General features: G+C 38.7%; 1 protein-coding gene across 2 annotated transcripts in view; it reads right to left on the bottom strand.

Annotated features, from left to right (window-relative positions):
• Nucleotides 1–14,699, bottom strand: part of HSPBAP1 (HSPB1 associated protein 1) — an 832,376-nt gene that overhangs the window by 813,188 nt on the left and 4,489 nt on the right. Inside the window, exon 2 of one of the 2 annotated variants that reach the window (XM_069224670.1) lies at nucleotides 5,182–5,303. The exons of the other annotated variant lie outside the window; for it this stretch is intronic. The gene's annotated coding sequence lies outside the window, so the exon portion shown is untranslated. The remainder of the gene's footprint in view (nucleotides 1–5,181; nucleotides 5,304–14,699) is intronic. 2 annotated transcript variants of the gene reach the window in all.

The raw sequence follows: 14,699 nt of genomic DNA, 5'->3' as shown, positions 1-14,699 counted from the left end.
AAAGGCCCAGCTGGGGATGTCCTCTCAAGGAGGAAGGGGTGCTGGTTGGCCCTTGACTCCCCCCTAATGGCCTAACACGAGTTGGATTGGCATTTGTGGGTAGCACAGCAGCCACAAGGGGGTAAGTACTGACTATACTCATTTACATCCCTCTGCCAGGTAGGAGTAAGATATGAAAGACTCCAAGCTGTGACAATGTGGTAAGTGCAAAAGGTAAAATGTCTCCTAGGAACACCCAGATGTACAGTCCTCAACCTTGGTACACAGGTGCGCACATAGTATTGTGTATAGGGACATATTATTCACCTAGGTTATCCCTTCTGTACATAAGCATATGATGATGCACATGTGACTGTGTCATATGTGTACCACTATACTGCTCTGCTTAACCCTGCTGGTTGATCCTTGCCACCTACAGATCCTTCCAATATCCCGATGGTAAGTTGTCCTGGTCTTTGCCCTCTATCCATTCCAATGCCACTTGATCCACTCCAAGTGCAACATAGAGTATGACAAGTTAAAAACAGTCCTACTATTCCTGAGGTTTCAAATGAGTGTCAACGTATTGTGAAGCTGTGATCTTAATCTGACATTTCATATGCCACACTTGCTACACTTACTCTGTAAGGTGTCCCGATTGGTAAGTGAGGACTATACATTGGTACCTGTAATGTTTCATCAGAATGGACATCATGCACGTTGGAAACCATGGTGGTATAACTAGTCTCCTAGTGCAACTCATTTCCTTGATATAAGAGCTCAGAATATTAGTACCACATACATGTTCTTTGGATTGTAAGTAGCTACACAGCAATTTCCTAATCCAATGTGTTGTGGGCATCCAAAATATGCCAAGGCATCTTATTAATAGGTACAATCTACACTGTTTTTTGCCAAGATGATGTGTACATTGTTAGGTTCTGCCATATATCAACATTGTGATGCAACTTAAACATATTTACTTTTGCTATATGTTTTGAAGGCTTGTGTGGAATCCTTTTGTTTGTACTGGCTTAATTGTGTTGCAGGTGTGGTAGTTCACATTCACATGTTGGTGGAATGGTATGTGTAGTCAGTCATTTGGCTTGCCTCAAGGTGTACGTCTTCATCATGGTAACCTCAGAAGTGGTTTATGGCATTGAAATTTTCGTATAAGGATATAAGATTACTCATGTCTAAAAAGTGTGGAGAGCGATGCTCCCACTTAAATAATGGGCTATTGATGTTACAACTCATCATGATTAGTTGAACGGTATGTTGCCTTCATGCACATGACAGGTGTCCATTGTATTAAAGGTGTTGGTATGCTACCTGCGGTTGTCTGTGGGTAAATCCTCTGGGCAAAGTAGGCCCCTATAAGTGTACATGACTGTTTTCAGGTGGAGAATGACTAAGACGAGTAGGTCCACAAAGTCTATATAATCCTTTTCTACAACAAATGTGTTGGTATCATGGATTTAGACTCCTTCATACTCCAAATTTGGATATGCCAAATAGAGAAGTGCATGTGAGACATTTCAATTTTGAAGGTTGTAAACACCGACATGAAATGTTCTTGGCTTGTATGCTACATGCGGTCTTGTGTTTAGAATTTGATGAGGTTCCTTTCCGGGAACATGACATCAGGTCATGTTATGATCATGTGTAGATTTGGTGTCTGTGCTATGTGGAAATTAATGTTACCACTATTTCCCATAGCTTGATTGTTGTTGTACAATGATGCTGTGGATAGGGACCCAAAATCAAGTTGCCATGTCAGTTTGAGATGGAGTGGTTAGTGTGATAGCTGTACTGATGGGATGGCATTGTTGTAAAATAGGTGACTTATGTGGTGTGTGAAAGTTGCTATATAGGGGTGTGGATTGTATGTTGTGCCATGATGTTGGCACCAACCTAGTTCTACTTGGGGGTGTAGTACACCTAGATGTAATGATCATGATGTGTATAGGTTGATGTAAGTGTATGAAAAGAATGTGATGACCCTACCTCTCGCTCTGTTTTCCAGCTTCGGCAGCAAAGGAGACAGGGGCACAGCCGAATGAGGAAGCTGCTGGCCACGGGGCCTCCAGTCCTGACGTCATCATCTTCAGAATCCTCCTACAGTGGACTTTCCCTGGCAGTGGCGGACCCATCTGGGAGCACCCCAACACCATCTCCGTCCACAACCCCCCTTTCCACCACCACCCTCCCTGTAGCTCCCCACCTAGTTGGCCATGCCCGCTCACACAAGTGGGTGGGCGTCTCCATGCCACAGGCACCTCTGCCCAGCCCCTGTTAGCACTGCTGCCATCAGTGAGGAGGCTATTGACATCCTGAGGTCCATCTCTGTGGGTCAGTCGACCATCGCAAAAGCCATCCAGGGACTGGCAACTCAGATACAACAGAGTGATGCATTCATGGAGAGCATTCACGGTGCACTGGCCGGCCTACAGAGATCCTTTCAGGCTCTGGCCTCTACACTGAAGGCAGCCAGTCACCCTTTGTCTACCATCCCCCCTCTTACCGATTCCAAACCCCTCTTCCAGCCAAAGCACACAGACAGGTATGGACACACCTCAACATCCAGGGTTAGCTCAGACAAACATAAGCACCAGAAGAGACACCACCGGCATGCACACAAGCAAAATTCAGATGCACACACAGCAACAGTGACAACCTGCCCTGACACCCCCACCATCACAGCCCGCACACCTGCAGACACCACACCAACATTCACAGATCCAGCCACTACACCTATCCTACCCACAGACACCACCACAGCACACCTTCAGACATCCACCCGTCACCACACCTGCAGACACCACAACCAGTGACTCTCCTACATGAAGCACATCCACAATGCCTGCAGTCACAACCCCAGAGTCACTCGCCCACCACCAACCCCCCTCATTCCAAACATAAACACCCTCACTCACCCACCCAATGGACACCCACAAGCATACTTCCCACAAACATGCACCCAAGACATCCACACAAACACCTCAGACAACGACTCCCTCTACACCCAAACCTTTTTGCTATGACCATCCCAGTGTAAGAAAGCTCTCCTTTCAGAGTTTGCCCTTACCCCACCTTCACCCTTGTGAGACTCCTAAACATCCGGTTTCCCTCCCCAGGTCCAGTCCTTCCACCTCCAAGGCCTCACCTATCTGCCCAGCAAGTATCCATGCCCCTCCCCCCCACCAAGAAGCCTACCCCTCCCAAGAAAACCCAACCCTCCCCTAAGCCTAAACAACCCCCTCCAAGGCCAAATCCCAAAGGACCCCCCTCCCAAGCCTAAGCCCCAATGCCCCCACCCCCCTCATCTCTCCCACAAGATAATACCTGAGGTGTCTGCCTGCCCCCTTGATGCCCCTACCTGTGGAGGTTACACGGCATTCAGGAGTCAAGTTTGAGGTACCCATATGTGCATTGTGTGAACAAAAACTTGCACCTATGGTACAAAGGCTTATGGCCTTTGACTTTTACATTAGTTTTTTCTAAATATATTATAACCAACCCGTTGTTGGTGTTGAGTTTACATCTTTGTCATACATTTCTTTTCCTAGGGTAGATGTTCCTGGCTGACATTGGTTGTGTGTCACTATTTATCTGTGTGTGGTGCTTGTGGTACCTGCATTGTTTGGGCAGTAAGTGAGGTTGTGTGCAGAGCTTTTGTCACCCAGTAATAGGTGTGTGTTGGGTGATGGGCATGTAAAATGTTGTTGTCATGGTATTGAGTGGTGTTTGTGGTGACAAGTGTTTGTTGCTGTGATGGGTTTCTGTGTGCATGTGCCTGTTTAGTGCACGGTATGATAGACTGGTAAGTTGTGTGATTGGGTGTTAGTTCCCAGTTGGTTGCATGTTGTGTTGTATGTGTGATGCGCTCCTGGGTAGTGTCTATTGTGAGTGCTTGCCAATGTATTGATAGTGTGGTTTTGGTCTTGTTGTGATGTTGTGTGTATTGTGTGTGACTGGGCCGGTGCTGTGTTTCTGTGTGTGTTTTTGACGTGTGGGTGTGGTGACAGTGTGTGTACTGTGCATGTGCGGGTGTATGTGAGTGTGCATGTCAGTGTAAAGTTACATCGAAGATTCCAAAATCTTTGGGCGAAAAGAAGCAGCAAGATCACGTCTAGTTGTAAACTGAAAATACAAAAGGCAACTGTGGCTATTTAGCTGCACATTCCTCAAATTCTCAGTTCAGATTGTAAGTGTTTGTGGTGCTCATACACTAATACATCTGTTGCCAACATGTATACACTGGAATCAAAAGGCAAAACCAGTTAATCACAAAACAAAATAGTGGAGCACACCATACCTCATATGTTAAACATCTAATTATAAAGAATAATAATTAATAAGGTCAAGTAAATCTTTATATAAAATGCATTGATATAAAAGGGAATACAATAAGAAGTCAATGATAAAGGCACCTGGGTGTATATTTTAGAAGTACTTATTGTCTTTACTAGTTCATATTCACAGTTATAACATATAACATATCTTTTGTTAAATATACATATTTACAAATACATAATCTCATACAAAAATATAAACAATGTGAAAAACATAGCCATTCATGTCCAATTTGATTCCAAAGTGATAACAGATCTCAAATGTTCACACTTCGAAAATTCCAAGACAATGGATGTAAGCTTCAGCCGACACGTGTTTTGTCTTGTTTCAGGACTTTTTCAAGGCTGATAGAATGGTAACATGAAAGAATAGTATTAAATAACTTCTTCTATTAAATCACAAATAATTAAGAATTTTGATCCTCAAAACACCAAATGACAAACATCACACTACAAGAATTATCTAAAAAACAAACACCTGGTGTCCCACAGAACATCATTATTCCAACAATTGTAAGACAAACGTTTACGGAAAGTGTGCTCCAACATCCATAAATGCATGCTAAACCGAAAGATAGGCCTCAAAGAGAAAAGCCCTGTGATAGTCAACATCCATAGACCACAATTCATTATATAGGAGCGAAACATGCAACAGTTAAGACCCTAAAGACCCATGCAGTAAAAGGCCTATATACCGAGTGTACCTTGTTTCCATTTCAATATCCATCATAGTTCCAAAAAACACAAAACTGGGACAGAAAATAAGAAAAATATCCACAAAACAAAATGCATATTATCAATTGTATGTATTGTCCGATGTGTGACCACAGACTACAGATGCACCAACCTCAAAGTTTCCTCAAAAGTTATTACAGCAAGATCCCAGAATGGCACACATCCAATTTTATGTTTTCATACTGGAGTCTCCAAGGTTGGAATGTACACGATAAGTGTTTTGCTGGCACACATCTAAACAAAGCGAACAACAGAAGAATGAAAGTCAGCTTTAAGGTAAACTGTTAAAATTTACAATAGTTCTTTCTAACAAATTAATTTATTTTTGACCCACCAAACTATATATCAAAACATATTAGTCATATAAAAAATTAAAATCTCCAGACACATAATTTCAGGAATGTTTACGTGTCAATCATATCTCCATTTCCACTATGTCCTATAAATGCATTGTCCTTTAACCTCTGTGACATTGTTCCTAACCATGAGAATGTTCCCTATATGCAGAACCTCACATCAACTAACCATCTCCGCTAACGAGAAAATAGTATTAAGTATATCAACCCCAACTCACAACTCCTAAGAATAGACAAAGACCATACATCCTCCTACTATACTCAAAATCTAGAATGCTTAAGAAGAAATCTCGCACATCGCGCTTTGACCAGTAGTCTTCAACGAAAAGTATAAGTGCTTTCATGCGTTATTGCCTATGTGTCCGAGCCTCTGCTTGCGACCCCACTTGGCATTCTCCGTGGATATGAGCAAACCTAAAGCATTTGCCGCGCGTCCATTTAAAGGACAAAGTGTCCAATCAGGACACAAATTCTACGTTCTCCTTGTAGCAGAAAATTCAAACATTACCAATTATAAATGTGGTCGCCATGTTGGAACAGGCAAGGATCATATCAAATGTATCCATCTCTTCATCCCTCTATTTTGTAGCAGAAACAATTGATATAGCCAGCATTTCATACTATATATGTTACAATCTAAATTTAAAAAAGCACTCAATCGGTTATATAGGAACAATTTATCGCACATGTGCATCACCCTCCGTAACTATCGAAAGCGGAAGAGCGCAGAGCCTACACGTTAATCATACGCGCGCTAAACCTTGTTATTAAATCTGTTTCCCACATATTTATACACTCGTGCTTTAATCAACAATCTTCAATAGAAATAAAAGCACTCTCAAGCGTGGTTACCTATTAATCTAGACCTCTAATAATGACCCCACACAGCATACTTCGTGCATATGAGCAATCCTAAAGCAATTATGTTGCGTCCATTTCAAAGACAGTGTCCAATCAAGACACAGCTCCTACGTTCTCAATTCGGTGGAAAGTTCAAATAATCAGTCGTAAATGTGGTGACAATATTTGAACATGCAAGGATCATATAAGAATTATCCATTTCTTCATTCATCTCTTTTATAGCGAAAAGACTTGATGTGACAAACATTTTATACTATGTATACTGCAATCCCTATTTCAGATTTAAGAACGCTCAATCGATTATGTAGGAACAATTTGTTACACATGTCCCTCACTCTCTAATAAGAACAGAAGAGCGCGGGACCTCCACATTAGTCTTATCATCAAATCCTCTGTGCAACGCATCCCCAAAAAACTTCTAGTACCGTTGAATCTGTTCTAACAGGGAACCCATCCCCATTTTTGGAAAGGCACCATCTTATTAGTGGTCACAGTGTCATGGTCAACCTACTCCTGATAACCACCAAATCACAATTGACACAAAATTAAACTGCTACATACAAGCTTTCACTTGTACTTTCTTAAATTGTACATTGTTGAGTGCTGTGGTCATTTTTGTTCATTATATGCTGTGTATTTTTTTATACACTATACTGTGCCTTCACGTAGTAGGGCATTTGGCCGTGCGCACCTATTCATATCATACCACGTTGCATACTTACCACTGCGGACACCACTCAGACGTGTGATTTTTGCCATTTACTACCTTTTTGTTTTTTGTCTACAAAATTAAATTATATTTGGTCCTAGTCACAACTGAGTAAAAAGAAAAAATGCATTAGAAATGTGCAACTGTGTGTTAATCACATATAGACATTCCTATTTAATATACACACAAGATGATCCATTGCACCTCATATCCTATGGTCACATTGGCACCTTTCAAGAAAGCGCAAAAAAAAAAAAAAAAAACATTATATATATATATATATATATATATATATATATATATATATATATTAATAATATGTCCAAGTCATAAAGTAAAATAAAGAGAAAAAAATGCATTAGAAATTTCCACCTATATGTTATTCACATATAGAAATTCTTATTTATTAGACACACAAGTGATTCATTGTGCCTCATATCTTATGGTCACAATGTCACCTTTTGAGAAAAAACAGAAAGGGACTATATTATGTCTAAGTCATAATCATCTGTGTATTAGTCACATATTGAAATTCCTAATTGTTAGATATAAGGGATTAGTACTGTTAGTTGATATTATTTCTCATTACCTCTTGTTATCGTAGGCAATAGGATTATACAAAGGATTTTGAGTTTCTAAATTGGTGTCAGATGTCAATCCCTCCATAGATATCTCTATTCATGAATCATAAGTCACATCAAATGTGTCCACCATATACCTTTGTATTGCTCACCATATATTGTCTAAACATTTACAGAAAGTGATGCCTCTCATCATCTATGTTCATCCCCAATTCTGTAGTTTTTAATCTAATTATCCATCTTGCCTCATTTTTTCTCAATTCCATCATCTTGTTCCCACCTTTAGGATGCACAGGAGTTTAACTAATACCTACATATTTAATCACTGGAATCTCCGAAGTGGGATGTATCTTGTTTATGTGCCGTATTATAGGGGAGGAGGGGTCATTATTTCTCAATGAGCGCATGTGTTCCTCGATTCTCTCTTTATGTGCTGCCCACAAATATTTGACCACATTCGCCTAGTAGTAAATATACAACATATTAAGTGTTGCAATTTATGAACGTCTCAATTTTATATGTATGGCTTCCATTAAAACTAAATTCAGAGTTCTGTGTAAAGCTATATTGCACATGTTACAGTGACTTATTATGTAGAATCTACTTGTTTTTTCCGAGAGCCAAGTTTCCGTCCTTTCCTTGATCGGAGGCAGATAAGTATTACAAACCAGATTTCTGATTGTTTTCCCCTCTTGTGAATCATTTTGGGTTTAGAGGATATTACGTGCGATTGGGTACAATCTGTTCGTAAAATACTCCAATGTTTGCATAGATTTTTATCATTATCTTGGCTGTTATTACTAAAAGGGGTGCAAAACAATACATATTTCCATAATGATTTAGTTTTAAGCCGGTTTTGTTTTTTCAATAGAGATGTCCTAGGTATTGTATTAATCTTTTTTCTGGCTGCCACTATAGTATGTTTTGAATATCCTCTTTGCAAGAACCTATTTTCCAGAAGGTCCAACTCAGTCTCACATGTTTCCACTTCACTACAGTTCCTTTTCATTCTGATCATTTCGCCAAACAGAATGGCTGATATTTGGGTCTTAGGATGAGAGCTATTTGCATGTAATAATGCATTGAATGCAGTCTGTTTACAGTGAAGTTTTGTTTGAACTGTATTTCCTTTAATAAATATTTCCAAATCCAGAAAATGTATATGTTTTTGCTATACTCATGAGTCATCTGTATATTGAAATGATTAATACTGATGTAATTACAAAATACAACGATTCTGATCCTGTCCAAATCAACAATATATCATCAATGTATCTCCCCCAGGAAGAAAATATGCTCAGTCATATGGGGAGGACCCTTTTGCCAAATGTGTTTCTTCAAATCGGCCCATATACAAATTTGCATAAGATGGTGAAAATTGCAAACCCATTGCTACTCCTTGGGCTTGCCGAAACCATTCACCCTCATGTGTAAATACGTTATTTTCCAATGTGAAATCGATCATCTGTAGCAGCATGTCTGTGTGTTCTAGATGTGATGCTGAAACCTATGGTTTTGGGTATACATGTATATAAAGATGTCACAACCATTGTGATCCAAGTCATCTCTTTCACCCATATTATGTCCTCCAATTTCAAGAGGACATCCTTCGTGTCCTGCAAACAAGAGGGGACATTTTTGACAATTGGCTGTAAGTAGCTGTCAATATACTCAGAGTCTTTCAGTGGGTGCACCTATCCCTGATTTAATAGGTCTACCAGGAGGTGATGTATTATTCTTATGTATTTTTGATAAGACATATAGACATGGTGCTCTAGGATATGCATTTAATATATATATCTACATTCTAGATCAGAAATTAAACACTGTTCCTGCCACATTTGTAATAGGGTCCCCAATTTTTGGACAATATGGATCATCGAATTTCCTTTCAATTTTACATACGATGTCATATCTGCCAATGGTCGATTGATTTCTTTGATATAGTCGGATCTATTCAGGATCACTATGTTGCTCCCTTTGTCTGCTTCCATGACAACTAACCTCTGGTTGTCACATAGTTCTTTTAAAGCCAATTTCTCCTTTGGGTTACAATGTGTGACATATAAGGTCTACCCTTTTTGATCTTTACATCTAGTTTGTTAAGATCCTCCTTAACCAACCTACCAAAACTATCAATGACATTATCAGTGGACAGAATAGGTGTAAAAGTAGATTTAGGTTTTAGTCCACTATCAAGGGTAAGATCTTGTCTAATTCTTAAATCTTCAAACAGTTGCTGCCGATCAAAATCGTTGTTATCCACATCATCCAAGGAAAGTAAAATCTGCATGTCCTCAATATCTTTTATTGTGTAACTCAGTGGTTCCCAAACTGGGAGCCGCGGCTCCCTGGTGCACCATCAAAACTAGCCAGGGGCACCGCACACAGTTTGGGAACCACTTAGCTATGTCTAGTTCGGACACGATAAAACTACAGCCAGTGGGTTCCCAAACTGTGTGCGGCGCCCCTGGCTAGTAACTACTAGGTAATGACTCCATTAAGTCCATATATTGTGTGTTACCCCTTTCAGAAAAATATTTAAGCTTAGCTGTTGCAAGAATTTGAACAGGTCTATCTGGACTTGTGTCATTTGTTTCTCTGTTAATACACAGTCAGATATATTTACAATGGAAATATTGTTCTCTTGAGTACAGTTTCCAGTTGCATTTCCATCCTGAAGGCATATTGTTGTCAGTTGTTTTGAGATTTGTTCTTGGCAGCCCTGGTCTGTACCGATGTAGCTAGATTTCCCTCTGTGTCTCCTTTTCCCCTGCATGTTCCCTTTTTTGTTTTGGAGCAATCTGATGGGAAAATGTTATTTTGTTTCCCAGCCGATACCTTTTGGCTTCACGTAAAAAAACTTGTAGAGGCCACTTGGTCACTATTCGAGGTTACACTTGCATTGTCACTTGTTTGCTTATTTGCCTCAGACTCCTCTGATGTAATGGAAAAATCTCACTCACTCCCCAAAATCTCTTTAGCATCATGTAAATTGTTATTATAAGGTTTGGTGATAATACCATCAAATTTTCTTGCAAATGTATAGACCCGTCCATTCTCATAATCCTTGTCATCCCTCTGTATCTTTGTCATTGTTGTACTATTTATGTATGTTTGGTGTTTATCCAGAACTTCTTTTAAAATCTTATCATTTTTTATTTTCACCTCGGGTAAAAATAGAGTTAAAATCTCTAATTCCAATTCTTGTATTTCTTTCAGTAAACTCTTTTTTCTTCTGCATGTTCTATCAAAATTACCATCATACCTTTAGATGCCTCAAAGAGTAATTGTTTCCAGTCTAGCATATGTTTGGGCGATAAGTCATCAAATGAAGGTAAAATCACTACTCTCAATCCCAGTGGGACTTACTTATCTGTTATATATTTTTTAGTACTGTTGAAATCCCACCAACGTGATAATTCTTGTTTACAAAGCTTTTCTAACTGAATGTATTTCTTCTTCAGGTCTTCTGGTTGTTTCACACCTGATTGGGCTACATTCCTCCCTTCTAATTTATTGTGAAAACATGTCTTGGAATATCTTATCTCTTTCATCCCCAGATATGTCCATTATGTTCTGACTTGATAGCCTTTCCAAGGAAAATTAAATCAACAATATAGTCTTCTATCAGAAAGTACAAACTGTAATTTATATAACATGAAAATACAAAAGGCAATAGTGATTATTTAGCTGCACATTCCTCAAATTCTCAGTTCAGATTGTAAGTGTTTGTGGTGCTCATACAGTATAATACATCTGTTGCCAACATGTATACATTGGAATCAAACGGCAAAACCAGTTAATCACAAAACAATAGTGAAGCACAACATACCTCAAATGTTAAACATCTAATTATAAAAAATAATAACTAATAACTAATAAGGTCAAGTAAATCCTTACATAGAATGTATCGATATAAAAGGAAATACAATAAGAAGTCAATGATAAAGGCACCTGGGTGTATATTTTAGAAGTAGTTATTGTCTTTACTAGTTCATATTCAGTTATACCATATATAACATATCTTGTTAAATATACATATTTACAAATACATAATCACATACAAATACAAAAATATAAACAATTTGTGAAAAACATAGCCATTCATGTCCAATTTGATTCCTAAGTGAGAACAGATCTAAAATGTTCACACTTTGAAAATTCGCAGCCAATGGATGTAAGCTTCAGCCGAAATGTGTTTCGTCCGGTCTCAGGACTTTTTCAAGGCTGATAGAATGGTAACACGAAAAAATAGTATTAAATAACCTCTTCTATTAAATCACAAATAATTAAGAATTTTGATCCTCAAAACACCAAATGACAAAAGGCACACTACAAGAATTATCTAAAAAATAAATACCTGGTGTCCCACAGAACATCATTTTTCCAACAACTGTAAGACAAAAGTTTATGGAAAGTGTGCTCCAACAACCATAAATCCATGCAAAACATAGAGATAGGCCTCAAAGAGAAAAGCCCTGTGATAGTCAAAGTCCATAGACCACAAATCATTATATAGGAGCTAAACATGCAATAGTTGAAAGACCCTATAGACCATGCAGGAGAAGTCCTACATACCGAGTGTACCTTGTTTCCATTTCAACATCCATCATATTTCCAAAAAACGCAAAACTGGGACAGAAAATAAGAACATTATCAAAAAATAAAAAATTGTATATTATGAATTGTATGTATTTTCCAATGTGTGATCACAGACTACAGATGCACCAACCTCAAAGTTTCCTCAAAATTCATTACAGCAAAATCCCAGAATTGCACACATCCAATTTTATGTTTCCATAGCGGAATCTCCAAGGTTGGAAGCAAGGATGCTTCGACCGAGTGCTGCAGGGTGATTTAAAGGAAGAAGATTGGGAGGAGGTCTTGCTAACCTCTTACTCAAGTATATGGAAGCTCACAAATGCTATAACAGGGATGAGGAATTACTATAGCTTGACGCCGAGAATCTATTGTTTGGGGTGAAGGACAACAAGTTTTCATGTCTAGTTTATCCTTGGGAAAAGTAGGCCCAACCCCCTGGGGCACAAACCCTTTGACTGCCAGTTTACAGTACATTATGGATAAGTCTGCAATTAACGTAATATTTGTGTTCATATGTTAATGCTGTTTGAACTTGTATTTATGGTTCATTAATGTAAAGCCTTTAGTTTTGGGATGAGTGTTCCAAGTAAAATGTAAGCCTCAAACTGCACTACTGACAGTGGTTCCAGTATACAATTGTATACACATTTACAAAGCTTAACAATACGAGGCTACGCATAATGCCCCCATGATGCTCTCTGATTAGATGCAAATATTTGCAGAATCTTGAAATCAACACTGATAATTCTTTGCTTTCAAATGAATTATTCACAAAAAATGCAACTGGAAAAAAAATCGTTTTGCTGAACTACTGAGAAATTGTAGGTATCCTATCTTTGAAGCATTATTTAGTAAAAGATGTTGATGCATGCTAGTACTTACAAAAAATATTCATAAAACTGAAAATCAGGGTAGCTGATTTCAAAAGGATTATGGGAAACATGGAAATAAACAAGCATTGGCAAATCCAAAAGGTCTAACATCGGTGGTCACCCTTTTGGTGTTCTCAAAGTGTGCCTTGTTTTGACATGGTTTTTGTAGAACCTTTTAGTTCTGGGAGCTGCCGGACCCTTGCCATGGGAAAAGTAAAAGAAATATATGTTTTATCAAAGAGTACACATTGCCACAACATTCTTCCACTGAATAAAACTACTCTAAGTGGTGAAATTCTCGTTGTGAAAGAGCAGAATGCTGTCACTCACAGTGAAGCCAGTCAATAGCGAAATAAAGAAAGGGACAGAATTTTAATAAAAAACAAAAGGTCTTGGTTAATGCCAAACCTAATTAGGCGCCCAATTCTTAAAGAAAGTCAGAAAAGTGCACCCATGGTCTATGATCTTGCATTAGTGCAGATTTACAGCGTTCATGAAGTCACAAGAATTTACAGAAGTAGGCCAGGAAATCATACTCTTACAAAATATTTGTGAGTTGCATTTCAGCACAAGCAAATATGCAACTGTAGATTCGCTCATATGAATCTGTGGAGCGTTTACAAGATCACTTTCCCTCCAACCACTTTTTCCCCCAAGCCTGAAAGAAATGTTACTTCTCTCTTTACTAGGAGTAAAATTTCAACCTTTCTCAGCATGAGAAAGGTTAATAGACAAGAGATGGTGAAAAAACATAAAGCATGCAAGTTAGTAGGTTTGCACAGACTCAACAGGGCAGTCAGACCCTGAAACTATTAGTTACTGCTACCTCCAGCCTCAATATGTATATCAGCAGAATAGTGGCAATATAAGTAAATTGCTACTATTCAAATCCTACTATAGTATGAGCTTCAGAGATGCTATAATCATGATGTATAATTAAACTGCTGCTATAATTTGTTGCCGTACTATGTAGCACCAAAGGGACAAGTGTTTTTTTTTTGGTTTTTTTTTTACAGGGCAAGTAGATTTATGAAGCAACCTGTTACATGGAGAAGTATATATTTTATTAAATTCCACACCCCTGTGTAAGACGATTGACTTAAAAAGGTGAGCGCAGCATGTGCACCTTTACAAGAGATTTGAGGCTGAATACTTTTTTTTAAAAATTAAAAAGCGTGAACGTGTGCACAATTGCTTGCAGAAAATAGGGCAGAGCGCAGTGATAGATGTGAATGTGTGCACAACTGCCACTGGAAAATGGGAGAACAGTTGGTTAGGACATCATTTTAAGAAGTTGGGTGACTCCGGCATTTTAAATAGCTGGAATACATGCCATTGCATAACAACAAAAGCACGAAGTAATTCTTTCGCCTTTGGAAGGTGAAAATAATATATCATTGATAAGTTTTGCAGCATTCAATTGGTCTCAGGAAAAGTAGAAAGAAAAGAAAAACAATTTACTATTGAAGCAATCTGAAGGCTGTTTACAGGACTGGAATGAGAAGTGACGCCGATACCCAGCCAAAGAGCAAATCTTCATTGATTAAAGCTATGTGTGCAGCACAAACATTTACACTAACCCTACCAGTACCATTTCTGCCAAGTCCAGGTTAGCCACAAATGAAGTTGCCAGATTGGAGAGGACA

This window comes from Pleurodeles waltl, chromosome 3_1 (assembly GCF_031143425.1).
Source record: "Pleurodeles waltl isolate 20211129_DDA chromosome 3_1, aPleWal1.hap1.20221129, whole genome shotgun sequence".
Classification (NCBI taxonomy): Eukaryota; Metazoa; Chordata; class Amphibia; order Caudata; family Salamandridae; genus Pleurodeles; species Pleurodeles waltl.
The sequence above is the reverse complement of the archived record's forward strand: the minus strand, read 5'-3'. Positions and strand labels throughout refer to the sequence as shown.